This window comes from Trachypithecus francoisi, unplaced genomic scaffold (assembly GCF_009764315.1).
Source record: "Trachypithecus francoisi isolate TF-2019V2 unplaced genomic scaffold, Tfra_2.0 Lachesis_group0, whole genome shotgun sequence".
Classification (NCBI taxonomy): Eukaryota; Metazoa; Chordata; class Mammalia; order Primates; family Cercopithecidae; genus Trachypithecus; species Trachypithecus francoisi.
This window is the reverse complement of record NW_022681453.1, coordinates 122,679,133-122,694,129: the sequence shown is the minus strand read 5'-3', so window position 1 is coordinate 122,694,129 and position 14,997 is coordinate 122,679,133.

Here is a 14,997-nt window from a genome sequence, read left to right as displayed (position 1 = left end):
GTGCTCGCTTCACACAAACGGACGCAGGTGACACAGACTACTGTGTTTTCTGATCACAGGTACTCCCCATGTGTCTCTGGTTCACCCAGTCTTCTAGAGAAATCTCTCTCTCTGAAAGAATATACTTCACCTACTGCTTAAACATGGGGGCTGATAATCCAGCTGGAGCTTCATGGAAAAAAGGTGGCCATATGCAGATGTTGCTCCATTTGGATGCTCTGTGTTGGGTCACGATTTTCACCCTCAGTTGCTCCTGACTCTCCTCCATCTCTGGTTAGCCTTAGTGGGGGTCATGGGCCTAGGACATTTCTCTTCTCTATGCACTCCTGGGTTTCTGGAAATTTGCGTGGCTTCTGGCCTACTCAGGGATCCTCCTCCAGCCTAAGTAATTTTTCCTTTTACTTGTTTTGTTACATATTTCTTTTTTTTCATTTTTGGGAGTACAAAATAGCTCTGAAAGGCTATAACGTATTTTTAGAGCTCTACCATTAGCTGGAAACATATATGCTTCCTTTACTTTTCAACATTCTGGTCATGTTCCTTTGGAGGAAGTCTGGTTTATCAGTGTTCTTTTAAATTGGTGTGCAGTACTGAATAACACCTTCAATTTGCTCCATCATAAAAAACAGATTGGCCATCACCTCCTTTGCCCTGCGTTATACTTCTATGAATACAGTATGAGATTAAATTAGCACATTTTGACAGTCAGATCACATTTGCTCTTATCGAAATTAAATCAGCTAAAACATTAGGTCAAAATTTTATATATATAGGGATACTAATACAGGTATTATATATCTTTTACTTGGGCAGTTGAATTTTTGACTCATTTTACTCTTTTATTCCAGTGTTTTTGGATTCGGTTTGTTATCTAACTTACTACCTAGCATTCTACATTTTCATATAAATTATAACTAATATGACAAGAGCTAAAATTTTCAGGGGGGATCATTAGCAGAGGAGCCCCTTGGTAACCTAAGGAAGTGAGAACTTTACTTTCAAAATAAGCTGATGGTGTTATATACATCATAAATTTAATTGTGTCCACTAAGCAAATAGAGTCAATACGTTTTATGTTTACTTTGATTCTAATCAAAACAACTCCAGGTGGCTTGTCTTAGATAATCCAAATAATTTTGTGCTAAAAAAATCGAGGCAGTGTATATATATATATATGATTTTTAAAAATTGTGTTTTATTTTGTTTTACTTCCTTGAACTTTTAGAATTATCTAAAGTTGGTACTTTAAAATTTTTCAGCGTGTCTACAATGACCAACTGTTTTTTTCATTTTGCTAGTGTACATATATATATATATATATATATGAAGGAGGGAGAGAGCGATAAAGAGAGAGTTAGATATTTTTCCTGCAAATAATTGTTTTGCTTAGCAAAAACTAAATGAGTTCATAGCTTTATATCTATTTCCTTCCTATTTTGCTCAAGTTCTGATGTTGTTTCAGACTTTGTTATCCCAAAATTATGCACAGAAGGTCTTTTCTTTAGAATCCCTTATTTATAATATTATTCTTCCAGTCTTATACTTTTTGTGCATTTTTATATCTGTACAAAATGTTTTTCATAATTTGTTATTTATTGTCAGGAATGAAGAAAAATAAAACAATTTTATTCACTGTCATTTGCAGTAGAAACTGGTGTTTTCTTCGTAAAGAATTTCAAAAAAACGATTGAAATTTAGAATTTATGGAGCTCTTCCATTTCAAGATGGAACATTAAACATAATATTTTTCTCTTTACCATTTTAAGACCCCATTAAAATGGTAGAAACAGGTTAGAAGAAGGTGAAAATTTATAGCAATAAATAGAATAAGAGCAATATAGTTCCAGACAAGAGCTTTCCTCAAGTTTCTTAAAGTAGAAAATGAAGTGGTTTCCAAGGAAAAGGTGCAGAAGCAATCATCTCTAAGGATGAAAGTGATACTGGTGAAGATCAGGAAGAAACACGGGCACTCCTCTTTCTTGCCTTTCACCTCTCACCGCCTCTCTCATGAAGAGGAGAGTTACGGTAATGTTTGGTTTAACTGGCACTTTACTGACCATGTGAGATAGTGCTTTCTCCGGGCTTTAGTGTTCAAGCCATTAGCTGGAAACAAATATGTTTCTTTCTTTTCTCTTCCCTTTTCCAGATAAGGGCAGGAAAATAAATCAGACTGCTCTAAGAAGTTTCTTTTACACATTTTTGTTTATTTTATTCATTAATTGAACAAATAAATATTGGATGCCTACTTGGTGCAAGATACATGAGGCATTTGGGATAAAATGGTGAGAAAACAAGAAATTGATGACTCATTAACAAAACCTAAATTCTAGTAGCGGACTCACTCACACACCAAAACAAGTACAATTAGAACGGTAACTGAAGTAATTTCTGACAGAAAAGTACACGTTGCTATGAGAACAAACAATAGAGATATTTGATATACCCCAGCACAATTTCATGAAAAGGTGAAAAATTTAACTGCATTCTGAAAACTTAGCTAACTAGTAAATAGAGCAAGAGCATCCCCTGCATTGGGAATAGTATGTATAAAGCACGGTGCCAGGAAGGTGCTGGGAAAGTTCGTGATTGTGATAGAAGGACAGTGAGACTAGAACACAGAAAATAAGAAATGTAGGTAAGACGAAAATGTATAGGGTGGCATAGGATACATTAAGAGTTAATGGGACATAAAATTGTAGGATAAAACTATTTTTCCCTTAAAACTGAGAAGTCATTGATGAGAGGTTTGATGCTAAGTGCTTCTTCATTTATTGGGAACTTGTTGAAATTTGATTTTTAAAAATTGTGTTTTATTTTGTTTTACTTCCCTGAACTTTTAGAATTATCTAAAGTTGGTACTTTAAAATTTTTTAGCATGTCTACAATGACCAACTGTTTTTTTCATTTTGCTAGGAAATCAGTGGGACCTTAAGGTGACTGTCCTTTGTACTAAACTATATCCTCTATTATTTTTATTTTCCCTCACTTTCCTGTTCTTTCTTTCAAACTCTTTGTAGAAATTTTAATTAACTTCATTAAATTACATAAATTACATAATTACATAAATTGCATAAATCTACATGTAATAAAATTCACTAATTTTAAATGCATAATTTAATGAGATTTGACAAATTTAAATATTCATGTAGCCATCCCCACAATCAAGATATAGAATGTGCACATTTCTTCAAAAGTTGCCCTTTGCCCATTTTGCAATCAAACTATTACCCCTAACATATATCTAGCTGCTAGCAAACTCTGATTGGCTTTTGTCACTACAGTCTCTACTAGAATCTCACATAAATACAATCTTACATGATATAATTATCAAGCAGCTCCATAGCAACGTCAACACAGTGGGTGTAGCTGCTAGATTGACTTGCCACAGGCTCATACATTTAACCAGTAAGAAGAGAGTGTCCCAGATGGATTTGAAAGTTTATTACACAGAACACAGTAGGCATTATGAGGTTTATGTTCTCATCCATTCACCTTGTCCTACCAAACCTCATGCTGGTGGTGTGAAAGCAGATCCAGCAGGGTGTTGCACACAAGTGGATCTATGTAAACCCATAGTGTATCATACCTCCAATCTTTTAAAAGGACTATTGGTAAAACTGCACAACCTTTGACCCAAGTGGGAGAAAATATCTTCCTTATACTGGTCAGTAAACAGATCTGTTTTCTGGCAGGAAGGGAGATACTATCTCTTCCTTCTGAGGACTTTGAATAATAAACATCCTTAAGAAGAGAATCTTCGGTAAAAGTTGTCACAATGTGTGGAAATACCATTGTAAATTGTCTCCTAACATTAGATATCTGAATATGGCTTACTTCACTTACTATAATGCTTTTATCATTTGTTCTTGTTAATGTGTATATCAATAATTTGCTCCTTTTAATTCCTGGGTAGTATAGGCATGCCTTGTTTTATTGCTTTTTGTTTTATTGCACTTCACAAATACCACACTTTTTTAACAAATTCAAAGTTTATGGCAACCTTGCACCAACAAAAATTATCAGTATTATTTTTCCAACGGCATGTGCTCACTTCCTGTCTCTGTAACATTTTGGTAATTCTTGCAATATTTCAAACTTTTTAATTATTATTACAACTGTTATGGTGATCTGTGATCAGTGCTTTTTGATGCTACTACTATAATTGTTTTGGGGCACTACCAACTGTGTCCATATGAGACAATATTAAATGTTGTGCATATTCAGACTGTTCCACTGACCAGCCATTTCCCAATCTCTACCCCTCCTTTTTGGGCCTTTTTAGTCCCTGAGTCACAACAGTATTGAAATTAGACCAACTAATAACCCTATAATGGCCTCTAAGTATTCCAGTGAAAGGAAGAGTAGCACATCTCTTACATTAAATCAAAAACTAGAAATAAGCTTCATGAGGAAGACGTGTCAAAACCCAAGATAGGTAGAAAACTACTACTCTTGTGCCAAACATCCAAGTTGCAAATGCAAAGGAAAAGCTCTTGAAGGATATTAAATATGCTACTCGAGTGAACAGATAAATAACAAAGAAGCAAAACAGCCTTATTGCTGATATAGAGAAAGTTTTATTGGTGTGGATAGAAGAGCAAAGAAGCCACACATTCCTTAAGCCAAAGCCTCATCCAGAGCAAGACCCCAACTCTCTTTAAGTCAGTGAAGGCTGAGAAAGGTAATGAAGCTGCAGAAGAAAAGATTTAAACTCACAGAGGTTGGTTCATGAGGGTTAAGGAAAGAAGCCGTCTTCATAACAGGCAAGTGCAAGGTGGAGCAGCGAGTGATGACGTAGAAGCTTCAGCAAGGTATGCAGAAAATCTAGCTGAGATCACTGATGAAGGTGACTACACTAAACAACAGATTTTCAAAGTAAACAAAACAGGCTTCTATTACAACAAGTTGTCATTTAGGACTTTCACAGCTAGAGAGAAGTTACTTTCTGGCTTCTAAGTTTCAAAGGACAGGTAAACTCTCCTTTTAGGGACTAAAGCATTGGTGACTTGAAGTCAAAACTAATGCTCATTTACCATTCATCAAATTCTAGGGCCCTTCAGAATTATGCCAGATCTACTCTGCTTGTGCTTCATGAATGGAAAAACAAAGCCTAGCTGGCAGCACATCTGCTTATAGCATATTTTACTGAATCTTTTAAGCCCACTGTTGAGATCTATTACTCAGGAAAAAGAAAAATTTCAAAATATTATTTCTCATGGATAATGCAAGTGGTCACCCAAGTGCTCTGATGAAAATGTAGAAGGCGATTAATGGTTTCCTGCCTGCTAACACAACATCCATTCTGCAGCTCGTAGATCGAGGAGTAATTTCTACTCTCAAGTCATATTATTTAAGGCTTTATTACTCATAAAGCTATAGTCACCATAGATAGTTAATTGTAGAATACAGCAAATTCCTCTTCAAAGGTTTTAGCCTGTTAACTTCCTTTAACATTGAAGAGGGGGAAAATTGTTAAGTACATTGAGTTCTGAGTTCCTCTTCAAAGAACCAATATGTCAGTATGTTCAGCTTCCCTGTTCTTTGTTCTCCATTTTAAAGTTTAACTTCCTCATTATTTATGCCTCCTTGCCCCTAGTTTCAGTAAACAACCTCCCCCAGCCTCTATCACCTGGTGTTAGTCATCCTTAGTCACCTGCTCTGTAACCGTTCTTCCCGTGGAAACTACTCACCCTGCCGCTCCAGCTCCTACCCCTGCCCTCTTTGAAATAGCCATTCAGAATTAGCTTAGACTGTGCAGTCCAATCCTAGCCAATAAGGGAAAGACACAGCAGTAGGGACTAGCTGCATTAGGGCTAAGAACTCCTTCCCCCTCCTTGCCTGGTGTGCTCTCGCCATTGCTCCATCCATGAGATGCACCTTTCTATAGAAGTAAGTTTGTCTTGCTGATAAAACTTTTTGCTGGAGTGCTGATTCTTCTTTGTGGCACTGAAAATTTGTTTCCAACATACTTCTCTGATAGGTCTGAGAAAAGTCTGTTGAAAGCCTTCTGGAAAGAATTCACTTTTCTAGATGCCATTAACAACATTCATGATTCACTGGAGAAGGTCAAAATATCAATGTTAATAAGAATTTGGAATAAGTTGATTTGAACCCTCATGAATGACTTTGAGAGGTTCAAGATTTCAGTGGAGGAATTAACTGCAGAAGTGGTGCAAATAACAAGAAAACTAGATTTAGAAGTGGAGCCTGAAGTTGGTACTGAATTGTTGTTTATCATGATCATACTTAAACCGATGAGAAATTGTTGTTTATCATGATCATACTTAAATGGACGATCAAAACATGTGGTTTATTAATATACAATCTGCTTCTTGTGAAGAAGATGTATCATAGAAATATCAACAAAAGATTTATAATATTACAGCAACTTAGTTGATAAAGCTGTGGCAGGTTTTGAGAAGATTGACTCCAATTTTGAAAGAAGTTCTACTATGAGTAAAATGCTATCTATCTAACAACATTGCATGCTGCAGAGAAATCTTCCATGAAAGGAAGAGTCAATCAATGGGAAAATTTCATCGTTGCCTTATTTTAAGAAATGTTCATAGCCACCTCAACCTTCAGTAACCACCACTGTGATCAGTCAGCAGCCATCAACATCAAGACAAGAGCCTTCACCCACAAGAAGATTATGACTTCATGAAGGCTGAGGTGATCATTAGCTTTTATCAGTAAAAAAAAAATTAATTGGCCAGGCACAGTGGCTCATGCCTGTAATACCAGCACTTTGGGAGGCCAAGGCAGGTGGATCACTGAGGTCAGGTGTTTGAGACCAACCTGGCCAACATGACAAAAGCTTGTCTCTACTAAAAACACAAAAAATTAGCCAGATGTGGTGGCATACGCCTGTAGTACCAGCTACTCAGGAAGCTGAGATGAGAGAATCACTTGAACCTGGGAGGTGGAGGTCACAGTGAGCTGAGATCCTGCCACTATACAGCAGCCTGGGTGGCAGAGCAAGATTCCATCTCTAATAATAATAATAATGATAATAATGATAATAATAATAATAAAGATATGCATGTTTTTTAGACAAAATGCTATTGCACACTTTATAGCATAGTGTAAACATAGCTTTTTGTATGTACTAGGAAACCCAACACTTGTGTAACTCATTTTATTGCAATATTTGTTTTATTGTGGTGGTCTGAAATTAAACCTGGAATATCTCAGAGATAAGCCTGAAATCTGTTGTATGGATATCTTACAATGTGTTCTTAGTTTATTAAAAAATAAAAAAAAAACCTGCAAAAAACTATTATGACATGTGCGCATTTTCTTGAGGAATAAATTTTTATTTATTTTTAGTAACAAGTTTGGGGTGGGATTGTTGGGTCACATTGTATGTATGTTTAAATTTATAGGAAACTGTCCTTTTTTTTCCAGAGTGGCTATACCATATGACCTTCCTACCAACAATGTGTAAGAGTTTTGGTTGCTCCATAACCTTGCTGCAATAATGTGGTATTGTCACTTTTTTGTGCAGTGGTAACACAATATGACCTACTTGCATATATTTTGCCATTCATAACTTTTTTTTTTTTTTTTTTGAGACAGAGTCTTGCTTTGTCATGCAGGCTGAAGTGTAGTGGTGCACTTCGGTTCACTGCCAGCTCCGCCTCCCATTTTCACATCATTCTCCTGCCTCAGCCTCTTGAGTATCTGGGACTACAGGCGCCTGCCACCACGCCCAGCTAATTTTTTGTATTTTTAGTAGAGATGGGGTTTCACCATGTTAGCCAGGATGGTCTAAATCTCCTGACCTCATGATCAACCCACCTCAGCCTCCCAAAGTGCTGGGATTACAGGTGTGAGCCACCACGCCTGGCCACGTTTTTTTTTTTTTTTTTTTTTTTTTTTAGATGGATTCTGCTCTATTACCCAGGCTGGAGTGCAGTGGTGTTATCTTAGCCCACTGGAATCTCTGCCTCCCAGGGTTCAAGTGATTCTCCTGCCTTACCCTCCCAAGTAGCTGGGATTACAGGCCAACACGCCCAGTCAATTTTTAAAATATTTTTAGTAGAGATGGGATTTCACCATGTTGGCCAGGCTGGTTTAGATCTCCTGGCCTCGTGATCTACCCACCTCAGCCTCCCAAAATATAAGATTACAGTAGTGAGCTGCCACGCCCAGCCTCATAACTATTCTTTAATGGCGTATCTGTTCACATTTTTTTGCCCAATGTTATTAAATGTTAGATTTTTGAGGGGTCTTATTATTGAAATGTAAGACTTGTTAATTCATTCTAAATACAGCAACTTTACTAGATATGCTTTGTAAATAGTTTCTACCTATTTTTGTCTCGCCTTTTCTTTTTCTTAAAAACGTCTTTTGAAGAGCAAAGTTTTAAATAAGTAAGTCTCACCTATTGATTTTTTTTTTAAGTTTTATTGTTTGGGCTTTGTGTTTTTTTGTTTTTTGTTTTGTTTTTCTGTTTGTTTGTTTGTTTGTTTTTGTTTTTTGACAGAGTCTCTCACTCTTTCACCCAGGCTGGAGTGCAGTGGCACCATCTCAGCTCACCGCAACCTCCACCTTGCAGGCTCAAGTGATTCTCTTGCTTCAGCCTCCCTAGTAGCTGGGTAATTTTTTGTGTTTTTTTTTAGTAGAGACGGGGTTTCACCATGTTGGCCAGACTGGTCTTGAACTTCTGACCTCAAACGATCCACCCACCTCAGCCTCCCAAAGTGCAGGAATTACAGGCACGCGCTTTCCGTTTCTTATCAAAAACTCATTGCCTAACCTATGGTTATAAATATTTCTAAATGTGTTTTCTTCTATATATTTTATAGTTACTGCTCTTATATTTGAGCTTATGATCCATTAAGTTACTTTTGTGTAAGGCATGAGATATATAGGTATACTATTTTAAATTTTTGTTTTAATGTAATAAACTATATTGAATGATTAATTCTTTTTAAATATTAAACAAATTTGGGAGTGATGTCAGTTACATGGTGGAATAGAAAGTCCCAGTCTTCATTCCCCTAAAGCAACATGACTTAACAATGATATACAGACCAAACACCTTTATAACAAGTCCAGAATCTAGTTAAGAAGTTGCAGTATCCCAGAAGAGCACAAAATGGAGAACATCCATATACAAATAGATAAGAAGGACAATTTTACTTTAACTTTGTCAGGCCCTCCCGCAAGGTGGCATAGCTCAGTGTGGAGAGAGATTTCTTTGGCCCCTAACTTTATCCTTGTGGTGAGGGGGAAGAGAGTGTGGAGTGCATATTCAACACACCCATCCTATCAGGATGCTGCCCAAAAGACTGGTTTCTGTCTCACCTCATGTAGTGCACAGAAGTCACTGGCATAGTTTGGATATTTAGGTGGCAGCTAAGAACAAAGGAAAGGAGCAAAAGATTTGATGGAGTCAGCACATATCTGTTAGATAGGCAAGAAGGTGCAGAACCTGTGGCTTCTATCCTGGGAGGAAGGAAGAAGGGTGTAATATGCCTCCAACATCCCAGACTTTTATCACACTGCCCAAATGAGCAGTTTTTTTCATTAGGTCTGCTACTGTACTCTAATGAATTTTTGTCTTCAGTTATTGTATTCCTCACTTCTAGAATTTCCATTTGGTTCTTTTGTTATATGTTTTATTCCTTTTTTGATATTGTCATTTTGTTCATGTATCATTGTCCTGGTTTTGTTTCTCCAGCTGTGTTTTCTTATAATCCACTGAGCTTCTTTAAAACAATTATTTTGAATTCCTTGTTAGATATTTCATAGGACTCTATTTCTTTAGGGTTTTTTACGCAAAATTTATGTTGTTCCTTTGACTGGGTCATATTTCCCTGACTCTTCTTGTTACTTGTTTGTTGCATTGGTATCCACACATTTGAAGAAATGGCTGTCTCCCCAACCTTTATGGACTTGATTAAACAAGAAAACAAAAAAAACAAAAACAAAAAAAAACTTCACTAATCTTCCCAGATGGAGATTCTGGGATCCACTCAGACTTTTTCTCTGGACATGTCTTCTGTAAATTTTATGCTTGTAGATTTCTAATTAGATAGATTTTTAATTAGATAGGTTTCTTTTTTTTTAATTTCTTTTATTTATTTATTTATTTTTCAGGAGCCTGTAATCAATTCCTTCTGGTGTCTGATTATTATGCCATGGATTGTGACCTATGAGGCAAACTCTACTCCTCTCCTTCCCTCCATGTGGAGAAGCTTTGAGTAGTGTCTTCTCCCAGTGTCAATGAGCCATAAAGGTCATAGTAAACTGTTACACCCTTTACCTTTGCTCTTGGCAGCCTCCAGTCAGGCACCACTATGACAGTTCCATCAGCACTCTAAATGAGAGAAACTAGGCTAATAAATGCTGCTTATTGAAAGTCATGGGGTAAATATTTTAAGGAAGCAGAAATGTCAAAAAACTTTAATATCACTAGAGTCATACAAGATGAGAATTTAAACACATTCATTACACATAGTGCCTTGGAGATAAAAGGGTGATCATATGTCCTGATCCATGATATACCCAACTTCTGATTTTCTAGAATAATTATTATTAATGCATACTTTTGCTTTTAAGAAAGTGTCCTAATTTGTACAATAAATTATAGTTAACCTCCCTTAGAAAGATTATATTGCATTTATTTAAATCTTTGATGAATAAAATATTGAGAATTCTAGCCAGATTGTCCAGGATTGGAACATTAGCAGGAGATGAAGGAAAAAGCATAATGACATTTAGTGTCTGAAAAAAGTTGAATTATGACTGAGAGGCAAAAGGAAGGTAAGTACCTATATGTGGAAGTAGAATGGAGATAGGCTATTGATTTTATTGTTCTTGTTGTCCATGAGGTTCTCTTTTCTTAAATGGAATTGAATATGCAAGACTTATCTAACATTTTAGGAAGAAAGGAAGATACTTTGCATGGAAATACAGTTAAGTTTCTATGTTTGGAGAAGGAAGAAATGAAACGACCTGCTGAGAATAAAGAAGAAAGAATGAAAGTGATTACCACATACTTGAAGCAAACAAGGAAGAATTCAAATTGTCTATGACTTTGGGTTTTCATGTTGAATAGGCAGAGCAATACTTTCAGTCTCCTAAGTTATTCAGGCCAAACAATGTAAACTGAAGATTTTTTTCCATGTATAGCCAAGATGCTCAAATAAAAAAAGGACTTGGGGCTGACGCCCCAGTTAGCAATGCAGTGTTAATTTGCATATTTTTTTCTCTGGACTTGTATCTATTTTTTCCAGAAATCTGGTGGGATATTTTAAAAACTTTTTCTTCTCTTTTTTTTTTTTTTTTTTTTTTGGTGGAGGGGGGAATAAGAGAAACCAAACCTTTGTAGCTTAATCAAAGACAAAATTACAGACATAATTTAGGGTGGCTTAGAGATGCAACAAAGAATTAATTCATCACATCCCAGGAACTATAAGAACCCCACATGACAATATAATGTGCTATGAGGCAGGTTTGAATAATTTTCCACAGAAAATTTGAAATGTCTTTATCAATAAGATCTTATTTTAGAAAAAATAGGTGTCCATGGTATACGCATAACAGAGGGTTGTTCCACTGAAAGAATGAAAGCAGTCACAAAGGTACTGAGACATGAGAAAGCATGGCACATACAGGAAAACTTGGGCTCTTCAATTAGGCTGTAGTATAAAATGTGGGTTGGAAAAGAGGTAGGCACTGAGAAGGAAAGGGAAGAATGGGAGTCAGCCAGGAAAGGTCTTAGAAATCATCCTAAGACATATGAATTTTATGCCAAATATGATGGGAAACTACTAATGCTATGACTTCCATATTATGATAAATATCTCTTCAGTTTATTTTATAAGTTAGTCACATTAAGCATTTTATAATATCACGTGGTGTCTAAATTAAAATATAAGCAGTTCAGAAGTTGTTCTGTTCACAAAAACCATAATATAAAAATTTGAGTATTTGCTGAGGCTGAGAAAAAGAAACAGAAACTTTGAAGTACAAAACTAAGGGAATGTCCTATCCTTTATCCTGTGTGATTTGGATATGCTGTTCCCTTTTCCTGGGATGCCATCATTCTCCTTTTCCTCCTGAAGTACTTCTGTTAACCTTCAGACACAACACAAATATTTTCTCCTTTGAGAAACCTTTCTTGGCTTCTATAAGATTTTATTATTTTTATTCTCTGCTCTGATATCACCTTACATAGACCTCCTTTAAAAAACGTAAGGCTGTGTGTCTACAAGTCTTTTGCTCTTTTAGTTCTGCACTCAAGTTAATCACCCTGTTGATTATAAATTAGCATGGAACAGTTACACTAAAGCCATTTTATGTTATTTTATTATATATTATATGGTTAAATTAGCTACATAGTTTCAGAGAAAAAAAAAAACAAGGGATTTTGATACATGCAAGATATAAGAGTTAGGTATGTGCACTCATTTATGCTTTCATAGAAAAATCATTTTGAAGACCGTGTCAGCCATGGTCTGTATGGACACATCCCATACCCATCTCCTACATCCTCTCTCATAATGTTAGAGCTGGGAACATGCATGCACATTCCACAGACCCTTGTGCCAGCTGGATCCCAGTTGGATCTGCCAATTAAAGGCACTTATAAGGATCAAAAGGTAAAAACATGTGGAAGCTGTTTCATTTTGTTTTTTCGTGCTTCTAGTAGGGGAGTCTGAGGGAGCAGAGACTCCCAAGCTTCTGATCTACACTGTGGCAGTTGTTTAAGTCTGGCATGCAGTGGTTACACCAGCAGCAGCAACAGTTTCCAGGAGTGTCAGTAGAATGTTAGCTCCTGGGTTATCATAGATTTCTTCCTTTATGCTTCTCCAGCGCTAAGGTCAGTAGTGGTTTCCTGGAGTTACTGTCTCTGAAAAACAGCACTTTTATGTTTTCATTACTCTGGACATTTAATAAATTCCTAATCATTTTCCTGTTTTAAAATCCCTTTTGCTTGAAATAGATATAATGACTAGTGTAATGCAGGGGAGAAAAGATAGTGGCATTGAGTAGGATGGCAGCAGTGGTGATGGAGGAATGTGCAGAATTGAGCTGTATTTTGTGGCAAGCCAACATGATGATGGATTGGATGTAAGCAGAGAGGTAAAGAGAAGAATCACAGATGATTTTTATTTCTTGATTTGCGAATCTAGTGTATTTACTGTGATAGAGAAGAACTGAAGAGAAAAAAATTGGATAATACATGTAACTGCCTTGAAATTACAACTATGAGCATTTAGAATGTCACAAACATGCCTTATGGACGCAGCCTTTATAAGATTAGCAGAGTTGAAGAAAAAGACAAGAAAGAGATCATGCTTATAAAATTTTAAAAGGCAGATTAGATTAGTGGCTGTAAGTGTGGGCTCCAGAATCAGACCACTTTATTAGGATTTTGTGTTACTTTGAGAGTTTTATTTTTAATTCACAAACATAATAAGAATTACATAAACACACATGTGCCTACCTCCTAAATTGACAAGGGAGGATGAAAAGAAATAAGAATAATAATCTAATCTACCACCTACTGTTTTATTGTATTTGCTTCAGCTCCTTTTTACAAGAAATAAAGCATTACAGTTAAAGCTGTCCTCTGTATCATACCCTTAGCACTTGTTTCCCTCCTACTATCGTGAATTAAACAAGGTGTTTATTTTTTCAGTCTGGATTTTAATATTTTGAATGCATATATACACATCTATAAGCAATACACAACTTTATGTGTTGTTTTAATTTTACCTCGTGTGTGTCTACATATCCACAAGGTGTATATATATATATATATATATTCCTTCAGATTTTTAAAAAAGTTTTTTATAGCTATGTAGCTGTGTGTATATAGTAATACAATAACTATCACAAGTTGTTAATCTCCCTAACCATAAGTTTTCTCATCCATCAAATGGAACAAAATGATATAACACCCATCTCATAGGTTATTTTAAAGGTTAAAAGATTTCATCCAAGTGATGCTTGGCAACCAGTCTGACACAGTGCTATGCCCCTAATAAATGCAGGCTATTGTATAGCAGAGATGTTAGAGAAAGAACACTGTTATTTAGAGAGTCTTAAGGAAGGTCCAGTGGGACTGGCATGTGGCCTGAGCATATGGCACCTCTGAACCATCTCTGCTCTGCCAATATGTTTGCAATAAACTGTACTATCCATGGATATTGCTACTAGTTAAACTGAAGTGTTGTATCCTATTTGACTGTGAAACTCCAAAAGTATAATTGTGCTCATCTGTGCTAATCATCTCTGTATCACTAGTGCCTAATACGGTGCCTGGTCTAGAAGAGGTTTTTAGCAAATATTTTCTGAATGAATAAATGAATGAAATCTATTACACTCACCATGCAAACAGAACATTCTTTTCTATGTGAAAAATAACTGAGAGGATTTTTTTAGAGCAAATCTGAGAAAATAAAACTGTTTAACATTGCAGTTGATACAGGTACTGTTACTTGATGTTCGAACTTGTCACAAACTACAAATCTAAATGGCCCAATATGATAATTAAATTTTCAAGAAAAGAATGGAAGGCAAGGACAAAAAAGATGATAAAATATTATAGAATTTTCCCTAAACAAGGGAACATCTGTTTGGGTGTCATACACATTATGTAAAAATAATTCATTAATAAAATAGAGTAATAACTAATTCATTTGCATACACAAAATACTGTATATTTTGTCATAAAAACACAGTATAGCAATGTTTTTACCTGTATTTAATAATTTCAAACTGGGTGTTTTAAACACTAACATTTCACTGTACACATTCATGAAATTTGTGACTCAGAACACGTTTTTTAAATGGTGCCTTCATTTCATAGTACTATGTTTTCAATAATGTGCAAATATTTAAACAACTTAAATATAAAATATTCACTTATATTTTTAATGAACGTGGTATCTCAATCCATTTGTGTCACTCTAAATTACAACATAATTTCTTAAGTAAGATGCATATTGAGTTATGTAACACATAAAAAGTTATAAA